General features: G+C 37.3%; 1 long non-coding RNA gene across 1 annotated transcript; it reads right to left on the reverse strand.

Annotated features, from left to right (window-relative positions):
* Window positions 1-1,360: 1,360 nt before the first annotated feature.
* Window positions 1,361-1,819, reverse strand: LOC134224689 (uncharacterized). The gene is made up of 3 exons (XR_009983020.1): window positions 1,750-1,819; window positions 1,561-1,687; window positions 1,361-1,480 (listed from the first exon to the last, which is right to left on the reverse strand). It is a non-coding gene; the product is annotated as an uncharacterized LOC134224689 (long non-coding RNA).
* Between the last annotated feature and the right edge of the window lie 13,896 nt (window positions 1,820-15,715).

Genomic DNA, 15,715 nt, shown 5'->3' on the forward strand with positions numbered 1-15,715 from the left:
AGAAGGAAATAGACGTGGCGTTCATCACCGAAACGCACCTAAAACCGGAGGTGAACATCAACATCCCGGACTTCCGCATCGTGCGACTCGACCGGCCGACCAGGGGAGGTGGTGTGGCCATCGCTCTTCGCTACAACATCAACTGTCGTCTGCTTCCAAGTTTCCAGCTCAGTGTCATTGAGGCCATCGGTGTCGAAATCACCACTTCGGTCGGCACAATCGCGCTCATCGCGGCGTACTGTCCAACGCAAGCCAAAGCCGGCGATGGATCATCGGCTGCCCTTCGGAGGGACATCGTCAAGCTGACGCGGAGGCAAGGCCAGTATATCATTGCCGGCGACTTGAATGCCAAACATCAAGCCTGGGGCAACAGTCGCGGCAATCGAAACGGCACCATCTGGAGCAACGACATGGAGGAAGGCCACTACACGATCCTGAGCCCGGATTCCCCACTCGGCTGAGTCGGTCCGGTGCCCACGCAACGCTCGACCTCTACGTAACAAACCTGAGTGACCACGTCTCGCAGCCGGTTGTATACCAGGAGCTCAGTTCGGATCACTATCCGGTGGTGGCGGAACTGGGCTCCTCGGTCAATCGGCACCAGCAGTTACGGCGGAACTACCACCGAGTGAACTGGCAGCGTTTCCAGCAGTGCGTCGATAACACCGTCGACTACGAGGTGCGTCCGGAGACGCCGGAAAGTATCGACCGCCAGCTGTGCGCTATCGAGGAGGCGATCACGGCGGCCCGAGAGCAACACGTACCGACGGCTCGGCAGGTAAGCAACTCCTTAAACATCGATACACTCACCAAAGATTTGATTCGATTGCGGAATGTCACTCGCAGGCAGTTTCAGCGTACTGGACTGTCTGAGCTTAAGGCACGCTGCAATCGAATCCCAAAAATTATCAAGGCCAGAATGGTGGACCTCAAAAATAACGACTTCTCGAATAAGATCCGCACTCTCCCAGATTATGCTAAGCCGTTCTGGAAAATGACCAAAATTCTAAAATCCAAGCCTCGGCCCATTCCACCTTTGATCCCACTAGACACACGCAGAAAAATATATTGTAGAAACAACAATATTCCGGGTCAAATTCAACAATAAATATTGTTAACTCAGGGCTAATAATATTTTGTTTTTGAATTAATCCATAATATTGTTGTTTTTACAATCATAACATTGAGTTGCAATATTGTTGAATCAACAATATTATTGTTGAAATAAATGTAACTGTATTGTTGATTCAATATTATGACAACGATCGATTCAACAATATAATATTGTTGAAAGAATAATGATAAAAAGGCGTTGCTTTTTTATGTTCAGATATTAAAAGTAAAAATAAACAAATGAATGGTGAGATTTATTTTATTTTTAAGTCAGTTAGTAGTTTCATATTTCATATTATATTATATGGCATATCAAAACCGCTGCTTTTTCTACTGCCACTGGGTTACTGGTTAACCCTGTTGATTACTGTCATTGAAAGAAATGGAAATAAGAACTTGTTAAAAGTTTCCTCTTATTCTTTAGTCAAAAACTATACTTTTATTTACCTGGAATAATTTTCTGTTTTGTTACCGGACAGTTACCGGCAGGGTTTTCGTCCGGAATAAAGTGTTTTCGTCCGGAAGTGTTTTCGTCCGGAATAAAGTTTTTTGTGCAAATTTCGTTTTGAAAATGCTATAAATAAACCAATGTTAAATAAATATATTCTGTAAATTATTTTAATTGTTAGAACTTACGTGTACAGTCAATAAATTGTTTAATCCACATCATAGCCATAATTATATTTCCTTTTTTTTTTTAATTTTTTCTCAAGGTTTTTTTTTCAAATACGCACTTAAAAATACACGCTCAATATGATTTAAGCAAATTCATAACAAACACGATTATTGTTAAAATTATAATCATATTGTTGATTTAAAAGGAAAATATTGTAAAATCAACAATCGATTCTTTTTCATTCAACAATAGACCGATTGTTGAAATCAACAATATATATTTTTGGTTCAATCGTAAGACATTATGCTGCGTGCAATAATGGCTCTAAGGATCGCTTGATAACTCCTGCAGAGAAGGTCGCTGAAATAGGTCGTCACTTCGTCAGCTCACACAATCTTGGGCAGAACATCGTCAGTCCACACGAAGCAGCCGTCAACGAGCATGCTAACAACATCCATTTGATTCCCAACGACTTCTCGGAGGAGTTGGAGATCTCAGCTGACGAATTGACGGCCTATATCAAATCGTCGAAGAACATGAAGGCCCCAGGCTTCGACAGCATCCTGAATCTCGAGCTCAAACACATGAGTGCTCCGTTCTTTGAGCACCTCTCGCTGATCTTTAATCAGTGTCTCCGGCTTAGCTACTTCCCATCGTCCTGGAAGTCAGCGAAAGTCATCCCCATCCGGAAGCCTGGGAAGAATCCTTCCTCCCCAAAAGTTATCGACCCATCAGCCTTCTCTCAGGGTTATCCAAGCTATTCGAAAAGCTATTCATCATCGGTTACTTGAGTCTGCCGAAAATCTCAACATCTTGCTCGAGGAACAGTTTGGTTTCCGACGCGGTCGGTCAACTGTACACCAACTGACCCGAGTTACCAACGTCCTCAGACGGAACAAGTTTGTCTCGAAAACATCCGCCATGGCCTTACTCGATGTCGAGAAGGCATTTGACAATGTATGGCATGATGGCCTGGTGTACAAACTACAACGCTACAATCTTCCCAGCTACCTGGTGAAAATCATCAACAATTACCTGTCGGCAAGGACATTCCGGGTCTCAATCAGCGGAGCGAGTTCCAATGCGCACAACATCGTCGCAGGCGTTCCCCAGGGCAGTATCCTCGGGCCCCTGCTTTTCAATTTGTTCACCTCCGACATGCCAGAACCTCCAGAAGGCGGCATTCTGTCTCTGTTCGCAGATGACACATCCATCGTCTACAACGGTAGAGTGATCAGAGCGCTAGTGGCAAAACTCCAACGAGGCCTGGATGCCCTGACAGAGTACCTCACCAGCTGGAAGATCTGTATCAACGCGGCGAAGACCCAGGTCATCATTTTCCCCACTCCAAATCCCTAAACTTGTTCCACCTGGGGACTGTAAAATCATCCTCAATGGCACGACTGTGGAATGGGCCAATGAGGCCGACTACCTTGGCTTGATCCTCGACAGCAAGCTTATTTTCAGGCAACAGGTTGACAAAACGGTGACAAAGTGTAACGTCTTGTTGAAACTACTGTACCCTTTGATCAACCGCCGATCGTCATTGTCCCTGAGAAATAAGCTTGCTGTCTACAAGCAAATCATCCTCCCTGTGATCGAATATGGCATGCCGGTCTGGGAGAGCTGCGCTAAAACCCACCACCTCAAACTTCAACGGGTCCAAAAACAAATTCCCGAGGATGATCCTCAACACCCCTCCCAGGACAAGAACATCCGAGGTCCACCGTCTGGCCGGAATAAAAACCTTACATGAACGCTTTGGTGAGTGTAAAGAAAAGTTTAGGGTCCGTTGCTTGCATTCGGATCAGGCTCCAATTAGGGCGCTAGTTCCAATCTAGGTTATCAAATTTCTTATTGTAAATATTAGTGTACATAGTAGTTAGGTTATCAAATTTAAAAAAACACACCAGCGCCTCCTAAAGGCCGTCATGATATATCATATTAACACTTAAATAACAATGTAAAAATAAAAATTTAAAATTGAAGTTGGATGGCCAAGCCGGCCGAGCACTGTACATGTAAAAAATAATTGTAGAACAGAAAATGAAACAATAAAGAAGAATTTTACTACTATTACTACTACTCATTAGCACTGTTGACCAGGTTTTTAATGCGACTTTAGAACCGAAATAAAGTCGATTTTAACTGCTTAATGGTTACTTGGGGATCCTCTCACACAAAAAACAAACATGGTTTTACAGAATGTTTTACACTTTCCTTCTGAAAAGTGCTTCGTTTCGTTAAAATTGAAAGTGAAATAAGCCTAGTTCAAAATTACTTTTCAATTTAAAAGTTTTTTTCTTCTGTTCCCAACGACAAATTAAAAGTTCTCTCATTCAACCTAAAAATTATTTATCTGTCAATACGGTCAAAACCATTTTCCGTGCATGACAAAACAGTAGCGACAATAAACCAGCCCAACCACAGGCGCTGCTTCCGATATATTTATTAATCGCAACTCTTTTGTGTGTTTGCGCCATTTTAGCTACTGTTTTGTGCAGTAGTGACCAGAATGCAGTGCCAAAGGAAATTCCTGTAATATTATCACGAAACTAGGAGCTCCTAGGTAAGTCTTTTTTTTTTGAATATTTAAGCGAAAGGATGTACTACCAGGCTACCAGTGTGCTATAAATCTGATCTTTGAAAAACGGCAGCCAATCCGGTACTTCAATAGCGGGAATGAAGTTGTGCGCTGAATTTCTTGTTAATTTAAAATTAAGATGACGATCCTCATGCGCTACTTTTGTCTTTGCTTTTCCTTACAGATTTACAGGAAGAAAATTATGCCACTCTTGATAAAGCATCTCGAAGACCGATTGCAGCCAATCCGGCTTGATTACATGCTAAGTGGATTGAACGACAATGAACACGACATTCCCAGGCCATCCTAAATATTACATGTTTTAAAATTCAACCCAGAGCAATAAATATTAAGTTTTAAAATGAAGTAAAATCGATTCAATGAAGTTAAAAGAAGACATAAATGGAAGGGTGGGAAAACCTTTTGCTGAAATTAAAGCTTCATTTCAAATTGAAAATAATCAACTTTTTTCTACAATTTTGATTTGACATGATACATTCTTATGGTGAATGTTTTGTACTTTTATTTTCAGAGCCGCATGTCACTTTTGAAGCATGGGTGTAACAAAAGTTTCCGTACTTTTATTTTAAACACACGGAACTCTCTACGAAAAAGAACCAACGCAACTTTTATTTTAACCAACGGTTTTTTTAATTTGATGAATGATTTTTTTTTTTTTTTTTTTTTTTTTTAACTAATTTTATTTGCTAATTATCTAATACATGCATTCATCTCTTAGACTAGGTGTTCCGTGTTTTCTTAACACTATCATCCTTATTTGCTATGTTACGCTTTTAGTTATTATTAATACATTTCAATTGCCTCTGGCAGTTAGAATTTTTCCTCTGGTTGAATTGAACCATGTAGGAATTACAATGTTTTCAACTTAAACTAATCTTAACCTATTTTATACTAAAGGTACAAGGAGTTAATCGTTGCAATAGAAGATTGCAACGATTTTTGTCTAAAATTGGAAATTATTTTGTTGGACATTTGTTGCAATGTCTTAATATTAGAAATTCTATGAAGTTCATTGGTACTATACCACGGAGGCAACTTCAGAATCATTTTCAAAATTTTATTTTAAATCCTCTGGAGTGCCTTCTTTCTGGTATTGCAGCAACTAGTCCATATTGGCACAGCATACAACATGGCAGGTCTAAAAATTTGTTTGTAAATCAAAAGTTTGTTCTTAAGACAAAGTTTTGATTTTCTGTTTATAAGTGGATATAGACACTTAATATATTTGTTACATTTGGCTTGAATGCCTTCAATGAGACTTTTAAAAGTTATTTTTTTTTTTTTGATCTAGCAGAAGTCCTAAATATTTAGCTTCGCTAGACCAATTAATTGGAACCCCATTAATAGTGACAATATGTCTGCTAGAAGGTTTCAAATAAGAAGCTCTCGGCTTATGTGGGAAAATTATAAGCCGAGTTTTGGAAGCATTCGGGAAATTTTCCATTTTGCAAGTAAGTGGAGAAAATATCCAACCTTTATGCAATCTACTACAAATGACACGAAGGCTTCGCCCTTTGACTGAAAGGCCCGTGTCATCTGCAAACAAAGATTTTTGACACCCTGGTGGTAAATCAGGTAAGTCAGAAGTAAAAATGTTATACAATATGGGCCCCAGTATGCTGCCTTGGGGGACACCAGCCCTTACAGGTAATCTATCAGATTTAGTATTCTGATAGTTTACCTGCAGCGAGCGATCTGATAAATAATTTTGGATCAGTTTAATGATGTACAGAGGAAAATTAAAATTCATCAATTTTACAATCAAACCTTCATGCCAAACACTGTCAAATGCTTTCTCTATATCAAGAAGAGCAACTCCAGTCGAATATCCTTCAGATTTGTTGAGCCGAATTAAGTTCGTAACCCTTAATAACTGATGAGTGGTTGAATGCCCATGGCGAAACCCAAATTGCTCATCAGCAAAAATAGAATTGTCATTAATATGAACCATCATTCTATTTAAAATAATCTTTTCAAACAGTTTGCTTATTGAAGAAAGCAAACTGATTGGGCGATAACTAGAAGCCTCAGCTGGATTTTTGTCCGGCTTCAAAATTGGAACAACTTTGGCGTTTTTCCATTTATCTGGAAAGTATGCCAATTGAAAACATTTGTTTAATAAATTAACCAAAAAGGATAAAGAGCTCTCAGGAAGTTTTTTGATAAGTATGTAGAAAATACCATCATCACCTGGGCTTTCATATTTTTAAATTTTCCAGTAATAGATCTCACTTCATCCAAATTGGTTCCCAACGAAGGGTCAAAAACATTCTCTTGATTGAGAATGTCTTCGAAGCTCCGTGTAACCTGATCCTCAATTGGACTAGTGAGACCTAGACTAAAATTATGGGCACTCTCGAACTGCTGAGCAAGTTTTTGAGCCTTTTCGCCATTTGTTAATAAAATTTTATTTCCCTCTTTAAGCGCTGGAATTGGCTTTTGAGGTTTTTTAAGAATTTTTGTTAATTTCCAAAAGGGTTTCGAACTGGGATCCAACTTTGAGACATTATTCTCAAAGTTGGTATTTCTCAGAATAGCGAAACGTTTTGCCTTTCTCGTACAACAAAGTTGTACCTGAAAGGCTTTCATTTCACTCCCAAAACGTACTTTTCATAGAGCGCTTGTAGACCCATAGTGTTATATACCATTCAATTCAGCTCGACAAACTGAGCAAATGTCTGTCTGTCCGTGTGTGTGTCCGTGTGTGTGTGTGTGTGCGTATGTGTGTGCACATTGAAACATTAGACAATTTTCTAGTACTAAACCTGAATCGATTTTGCTACAACAAGTTGCATTCGATGGGGAATGTTTTCTTCTTGTTCACTATTGAGTTTCATAATGATGGCACTTCTCAAAAATAGTAAATATTCAAAGAGTTATGAGACATCATTATTTCGTAACAAATAAGCTATCGATTTTCTACACGCTTAGTTCAGTTCACCCAAATATGGGTGAAGAGTACCCATAATCGCCAAAAAGTGCACATACCTATTTATGGGTGAAATGGCATTTACCCATATTTGAGTACAAGCCAATTTCAGAAAAATTGGTAATGTTTACCTATTTATGGGTATACTATTATAGGTGAAATTAACTCACATATGAGTGAACTTTTTGTTTTGGTATTGAAAATAGCAATCGATAAATTTTTCGTATTCCGCACGTAAAAAATAAGCCAATTGTGCAAATTCTTATAATTTTTATTTATTAATGGGCGGCAGTATCTTGACCTGCCTTTTTAATCGAACCACAATACATAATAATCTGCTTGTTGTCGGCTGGAAACGGCTGCCTTACCAAAACTGATGATCGAAACATTATTATCACGCGAAACCGGAACTTACGACAGCTTGGTTGGTCGGGTCAGGCAGCAGCTTCGGTCGAATTGGTTAATCGCAGCAGGCACCGGATCACGGATTCCATGGAAATTTGACGGTGTATAATCCCGAAACATGACAGCTATAAGATGATAGAAGTACGAGGAAACAAACGATCCGTCGTCACAGGTACTGTATCTAAAAATGTATTTAAAATCAAAATAAAAATAAAATATGCTTCATATGCAAATATGAAGAGCCTACCTTTAAATCAATATCAACGATCCGGAAGCTACTTTGGCATCGCATAGCTGCAAAGAAAACCAGCGCTCGGTACGAAAAGGAATAGCAGCATAGAAGCCTTTGCTTTCACTTTTTTCACGTTCATGTTTCATCGGTTTCATCTCGCGAATTCTCGATGACTCCTTGAATGACTTCTTTAGGTTTTTCCTCCAACGCTCATGTTTTCGGTTGCCTCTGGGAAAGGTCATCAGCTTTCTCCGGACTCGCCAAGATCTGATCAGTTGGGCGAAACAATTGGTTATCCGCCGCATGCTTAGTTCTAAAACAATGTAGATGATTACAATAAAGTTATTAAAATTCCATTAAACTAAATAACTTACCAGACAGATGAAAATGTTCAGTCCGGAAGCCACAGCAGCAGGATCGGAAAACAGCGAATAGAATAAATATGAGTCTCAGGGCTTCGGGCTACGTGCAAGGAATTTTACAACGGTATCCGATGCGGCGATCCGGCAAATGCGTTGGAACTGAAAATAAAAAGTTGAAAATATTATAGAGAACTGGATTCATTTTGTTTTAATTATCTTACTCTTTATAACGAGATCAGTTATGTTCTGCAAACAACTTGTGAATTCTGACGGATTCAGTTAAGTTCCATTTTTCATCCAAATGTGGGTGAATTGTATTTACCTAAATTTGCGTTAACTCAGTTTACTAATAAAATCAGTAAATATTACCGATAATATCAGTACATTTCACCCATAATATAGGTAATGCATACAATACTCATATATGGGTGAAACAAGTACCCAAAAATAGGTAAACTGATCTAAGCGTGTAGGTTATGTTCTCCCAAGACACAATTTATTCGAAACCGGCACACTGACAGCATAGAATACACAGCTTACACGGAAGAAAAAAAAATTCACAAAGAAACATAGAAACCCATTAATGAGTTAAAAAGTACCTATTTTAAGATTTCATGTATACACTGAAAATTCTAGTTTATTTTTTCAAAATGACCTAAGAAACATATTTTCATGAATGAATTTTAATATTGCGATCAACAGACCAATATGATAGCTTTTGATTGCGGTACACAAATTAATTCATGAAAAAAAGGTGACATATGTTCTTTTTAAAAGTTAAGCGTCATTTCTGCCATTTCTTTCACATGGGCCGATGTGAGCAGTGAGAAGTGAAAAGTGAGACGTGAGAAGTGCGAAGTGAGGAGTGAAAAGTAAGAAGTAAGAAATGAAAAATGAGAAATGAAAAATCACCAGATGATCCGAAATGAAAACAAAAATGTTTTTCCAAATTTAATCTAGACTATCCTTTGAAAAGAGCTGAAATTTTTTTGCTAATATTTTCAAATGGATATAATAGAAAAACGACGCATCCCACAAAAAAGTGTTGTATGGGTGACCATCGCAAAATCAGTCAAAATTTCTAGTGAAAATATCGGAAACAATCCAAATTGAGCCCTACACTGAAAAAAATCAGTTTAAAAATTTTAAAGTCGATTTGCGAAAAAATGCTTTTTTTTATTTAAATGAAATTTTGTCTCAAGATAGGTGATTATGTTCCCTACCAACCGTCCATACATCGCAAGCTGGGCACTCTTAAGGAAAAAAAGTTTTTCTAACAAAAACTTTTTCTTGTCGGAATTATTTTCAGTGTATTTTCATCTGAAACTAAACCAATGAAAGCCATCGTTATAGAACCCCAAGCAAATCTTTTATGATACATTGTCTAATTTAGTCACTAAATATAGTTTGTTTTTAAATTAAGAGTAATATTAAAAAGGGGTTTATATCTTCAAAAAAATATTATATTCCATTATTAGCTTCTTTAGTTGCGACCAGTTACGACCAAAACATTGTACTCTGCCTGCCTTAATAGGAATACTTAATATGAGTATATATGTATACATATGTTAAATCCAACCCTTAAAGACACTGAAAAAATCAATTCCGTCAAGAAAAAGTTTTTGTTAGAAAAACTTTTTTCCCTTAAAAGTGCCCGGCTTGCGATGTATGGACGGTTTGTAGGGAATATAATCACCTATCTTGAGACAAAATTTCTTCCAAATCAAAAAGAGCGTTTTTTGCAAATTGACTTTTATTTTTTAAATTGATTTTTTAGTGTAGGGTTTTATTTAGAGTTTTTCAAAAGTTTTATTAGAAAGTTTGAATGATTTTGCGACAGTCACCCATACAACACTTTTTTGTAGGAAGCGTCGTTTATCGATTATATCCATTTGAAAAAATCAGTAAAACAAGTTTGACCCTTTTCAAAAGATAGTCTGCATCAGATTTGGAAAACCTGAGTATGCACTTTTCTTTTACAGCACCTTTTAAGTATTGACCAATAAATTGACAAAAGTCAACTTAACAATAAGAACACTTGCAAGTTCCCAAAAGTCCTATTTGGCTTCATGCATTTCTATTACATTTTTCGCATAACTTCTCAAAAGGACCTAAGTAACATTTTTTCATGAATTCTCGCTTAACTTTTCAAAAGCACCTAAGTAACATTTTTTTCATGAATTAATTTGAACACTGCAAATTGACTTTTATTTTTTTAAATTGATTTTTTTAGTGTAGGGTTTTATTTAGAGTTTTTCAAAAAGTTTTATTAGAAAGTTTGAATGATTTTGCGACAGTCACCCATACAACACTTTTTTGTAGTATAGTGAACAATAGTTTTCATGTTGTTCTGTTGATTGCAGTACTCAAATTAATTCATTAAAAAAATGTTTCTAAGGCCCTTTTGAAAAGTTATGCGAGATTTATAGTACAGCAAAAAGCCATCTAGTAGAAAATCTAGATGGATTATTCCATTGCTGACAAACGTTCATTTCGAACTAAAAACCGCAAGTTGCTGGTTGATTTTTTTGTCATATACTCTGTCTCGCTCAAATCAACAGCGAATAATCTAGCGACTACTTTCACGAACACTTTATTGTCAGATTTTCTGGATATGATACACTGCGCGGCGTTTGGAATGTTCTTAATGTTCTTAATGGGTACTTGCACAAAACTTCACGCGGCGAATGACTGTCGAAAGGTACGGCCGCGACAAACGATACACCGCAATGCTATTCATCCATAAGACGATCCCCACCAGTGCGTAAATAAAGCCAAAATAGCAACCTCTATCATGACGCGAACTCGCACCGGTCGTTGGTAAACGGGTTTGGGAAATGTAAACGCAACCTTTCGGTGAATAGCGAGTTGGCAAATTTGGCGACCCGCTCCAACCGTTGCCAAACCATCACACGGAAATATAAAGTAACCCATAAATAAAAAATCTGCCGTCTGCTGAAAAATTATTTGGATACTCATCATCAAAACCATTGTGATGGAGGTCAGTTTAGTTTGGATTTCAACTGATTGGCGGCGCTAGTGCATATGAAATAACCTGATAGGTTAGATATCTCGAAATCTGGAATTTTTAGAATATTTGCGTCTTCTACAAAGTTGTTCGGGTGGTCAAAACCATCATGACGAAAACAAGTTTAATTTGAAATACAACCGCTTGGCGGCGCTACCCAAGTAACCATGAAGCTATATATGCTTGTAAGAAACACAGCCCTAAAAGTTGACTTAAAGTGGAAAAGGGCAATTATAAGACCGAAATAATGGTTCATTACTTTGGCATGTTGAAATAAAGCACCAGTAATGCATCGCTGCATTCGTACTGCTGATTTAGAGTATCGTTGTCTGACAGTTGATAAATAAATGCAACAACACATCGTTAAAACAGATCTAATGCAATTAGCATTTAGCATGCCGATTTGTGATTGATATATGTGCAATATTGTAATGCTTGCCCGCATAATAAAAAACAACATGTTATATGGTCAGAATCATTATTACGATGTAAGATATAGCTTCACAGTTTACGTTGCGGTTATCGAATACTTTTCGATCGATTCAACCATAACTGCTCGACATCATCACTAAATGTCAACATATAACATGCTGTCTCTAAAATGTTCTTTATTTCCTGCATTATATGTCAACATTTTATCATACTGTTGAGCGAAAATTTTGCACGCGAAAACAGACGATTTTTTATGGTCACATAACTTAACAACCCATTCAACATATTGTTATTTGTCAAATAACCGTACCACAAACTGTTAAAACATTATATGAGATTGTTCATTTACAGTTGTCAACAGTAAAGGATACTGTTGTCGACCGCTCGGGAAAATATCCATGTACAGTTTGTAATTATGCGGGTGGTGTTACTTGGGTAGTGTATTGGAAATAACCTGAAATGTCAGGTATCTTAAAATATGTAATTTTTAGAATATTGCCGCCTTCTACAAAGTTGTTCGGGTAGTCAAAACCATTATGATTAACGCAGGTTTAGATTAAGATATAACCGCTTGGTGGCGCTAGTGTATAAGAAATAACCTGCTAGGTTAGATATTTCGAAAACTGAAATTTTTAGAATATTGCCGTATTCCACAAAGTTGTTCGGGTGGTGAAAACCGTCATGATGCAAGCAAGTTTAGTTCTAAACACAGTCGCTTAGTGGCGCTAGTGTATAAGAAATAAACTGATAGGTTAAATATCTCAAAATCTGGAATTTTCAGAATATTGCCGTATTCTATAAAGAACACACTCAAAATAAATCGCAGATTTCTGTAAAATTTCACCGAAATCTCAACAGCAGAACTGTTCGATGAATAATTTGACAGATTTTCTGTGGTTTTGACAGTTGAACAACGGAAAAATCGCAGAAAAATTTGTGAAATAATTACCGAACAATTCTGCTGTTGAGATTTCGGTGAATTGAAGCAAAAATCACCGAAATCTGTGAAATGATTTAAGTGTGTAACTTATCATAAAACGAGTTCGTACAATTCCATTCAATTCCACCCCTTGGTTGTACCTTTGACAGATACTACAGTAAGACCATCTTCAGTGTCTCGTACAGTATACCCCGGCTGATCCGACAAATGTATGGCCGGACTATCGGGGTCCCTCTCGTTAATCCGACTGTCAAATCCATACAAATGAACCAAAACAAAATTACAGCACAAATTTGAAAACTGACAGCATAATGTGTTTAAATGGGTGTTGATGCTTTTAATCCGAAAAATTCCGAATTAGCGAGATCCGGACTAACGAGTCGTCGGATTAGCGAGGTCCGGATAAGCGGGGGGATACTGTACTTGACTCGATTCGACTCAACTCGAGCGCCAATGAGTATTGCGGTTTCAAACTAAACTTCTGGTTTTGACTACCCTTTTAAATCTTACATTATAACCAACCTAACAGATAATTCGGATAACTTTGTAGAAGATGGCCACTTTCTAACTCTAACGGATTTAGAAATATTTAACCTAACAGGTTATTTCAAATACACTAGCGCCGCTATGCGTATGAATTCCAAACTAAACTAATCTCCATTATAAATGTTATGGCTACCCGAACAACTTTGTAGAAGACAAAATCTTTCTAAGTCTTATAGATCTCGAGATATACACCTCACAAAATTATTGCATATAAGCTAGCGCCACCTAGCAGATGTGTGTCTAGCTAATCTGATAATCACAAAATGCATTACGCACATATTTATATTACAAATATTGGAGCGCGTTCTGAAAGATTTGAAAATAAATAATATTTTTTTCCTGATTTTATTTATTTCCGTGTTTGCCTCAATAGCAACCGGATATTCACCACCGGTGCGAAGCATGATTGCACTTCAACAACCTTGATAGAAACAACCGGTGCGAGAACAAGTGCATAAATAAAATATGAACGCATTTCGTTCCTATACTAGACACTCATTTGGATACTCATCGGTGGGGATCGTCTAAGAATCAAGTAAACGGGGTGCAGAAAGCGCGGCGGTACCTTTCATGAAAGGTTCGCCGCGTGCAATTTTGAGAAAATCAGGCAATAAGGACCAGCCACTTTAACCGACCGTGTCCATTTAGCAAGTATGGTGTTGAATATAATCTGTAGATTAAAAAAACAGTTTAATAAAGTAAAAAAAACTCAGCAAGTAACCGCACAATATTGAGTAAAACAAATTAAGTGTGTAGCATTTCCACATTCAATGAATAAATTTCGCACCGTGTATACTGACAGCATTAAAGTTTGTGTTGCTTCTTTCGTGCTTTATTGATGATGCTAACCTCTCAAGCAAAGCTTTCCAAAGCTTCAAATGTGGAACACGAAAACTAGCACACGCGCTATAGAGACCGAAGCCGATGACTTTATCCGCTCGCATCAACACAGTTGTAAAAATTTCATCGTTGGAAATAAAAATCGCATTCGTACATGCTTTCTCGTGCGCTCGTTACGTTTGCTGCCATTTTTTTCCTGCTTTGGAAGGAAAGAAGATGCGTGTCATTGAGGCTAACTGCTTATTGGGTTGGGTGGTTTGGGTGGAATGATGGTGTAGTTTGGGCATTTGGGTGATTTGAACTTAACGTTCGTTTTCATACACCTCATTATTTCCATATTATGCGGCTTTTTTCCATTGATATTTATGTGAATTGTGTTGTTAATTTTCACAAATGTACTTGTACAATTCTCGCTTAACTTTTCAAAAGGTCCTAAGTAACATTTTTTTCATGAATTAATTTGAATAGCGCAATCATAAGCTTTCATATTGTTCTGTTGATTGCGCTATTCAAATTAATTCATGAAAAAAATGTTACTTAGGACCTTTTGAAAAGTTAAGCGAGAATTATTACACAAAGGCATGCAAAATCAATGTATGACATACAACTAGTTTTATTGAACTTTAATATTACATTGGTGAAAAAACACTACGTGGGAATCGGCCCTAAAACAATTGTAGACGCGCTGTCTGGGCAGTTAATCCATATTGTATTTTATAATGTATTTTTTAAAACGTGCCGCTGCGCTAATTATTGTACTATTTACGATCGCATATTTGTAACATATGCATTTTTTCCTTTCTCGTACAACAAAGTTGTACCGAAAGGCTATATGATTGCTCCAAAAAAACTTTTGATAGAAGGCCCGGAGACCCATAGTGTTATATACCGATCTACTCAGCTCGACAAACTGAGGTGATGTCTGTTTTTTTGTGTATGTATGTGTATATGTACAAATTTTGTAGACACACGTTTTAGAACTTAGAATTATCCGATTTACTCGCAACAAGCTGCATTCGACAGGGAATTGTTTGCTATTGAAAATGGGCCCGATCATTGCTTTTCGGAATTATTGAAAAATCATTGTTTTTTCCCACAGGTCCCGCTTGGAAAAAAAATCAAAAAACAATTGTTTTTGAATGGTGGCAAGGCAAAAATATTAAAAATGATCGAAAAATGTGATCTATTCTCCTAAAGAGCTTTTTTGACCTTTCTAATGTGATTCTTTTAATATATTTTATAATGCACGAGAAAGGCATCATCACTGCTAGGTGGATTAATCTGGGTTTTTAATTTCATTTTGCAAATCTCGCCAAATAACTTTCAACGCGGGATCGCGAGTTCTTTGGTATTGCCTTCTTCTCACATTTTTAAGACGGATCAGTAGCTGAAGATCGTCGTCAATAATAATGGAGTTGAATTTAACTTCACATTTCGGAATTGCAATGCCTCTGGCTTCGACAATTAAATTTGTCAAAGATACGAGAGCATTATCAATATCACTTTTGGTATCGAGAGGAATATCAACATCAAAATTCCTATCGATATACGTTTTATATAAATCCCAATCAGCTCTATGATAATTAAAAGTAGAGCTGATTGGATTATAAATGGCTTCTTGTGAGATTTCAAATGTCACAGGAAGGTGATTGAAGTCAAAGTCAGCA

The sequence above is a fragment of the Armigeres subalbatus genome, chromosome 3 (assembly GCF_024139115.2).
Source record: "Armigeres subalbatus isolate Guangzhou_Male chromosome 3, GZ_Asu_2, whole genome shotgun sequence".
NCBI lineage: Eukaryota > Metazoa > Arthropoda > Insecta > Diptera > Culicidae > Armigeres > Armigeres subalbatus.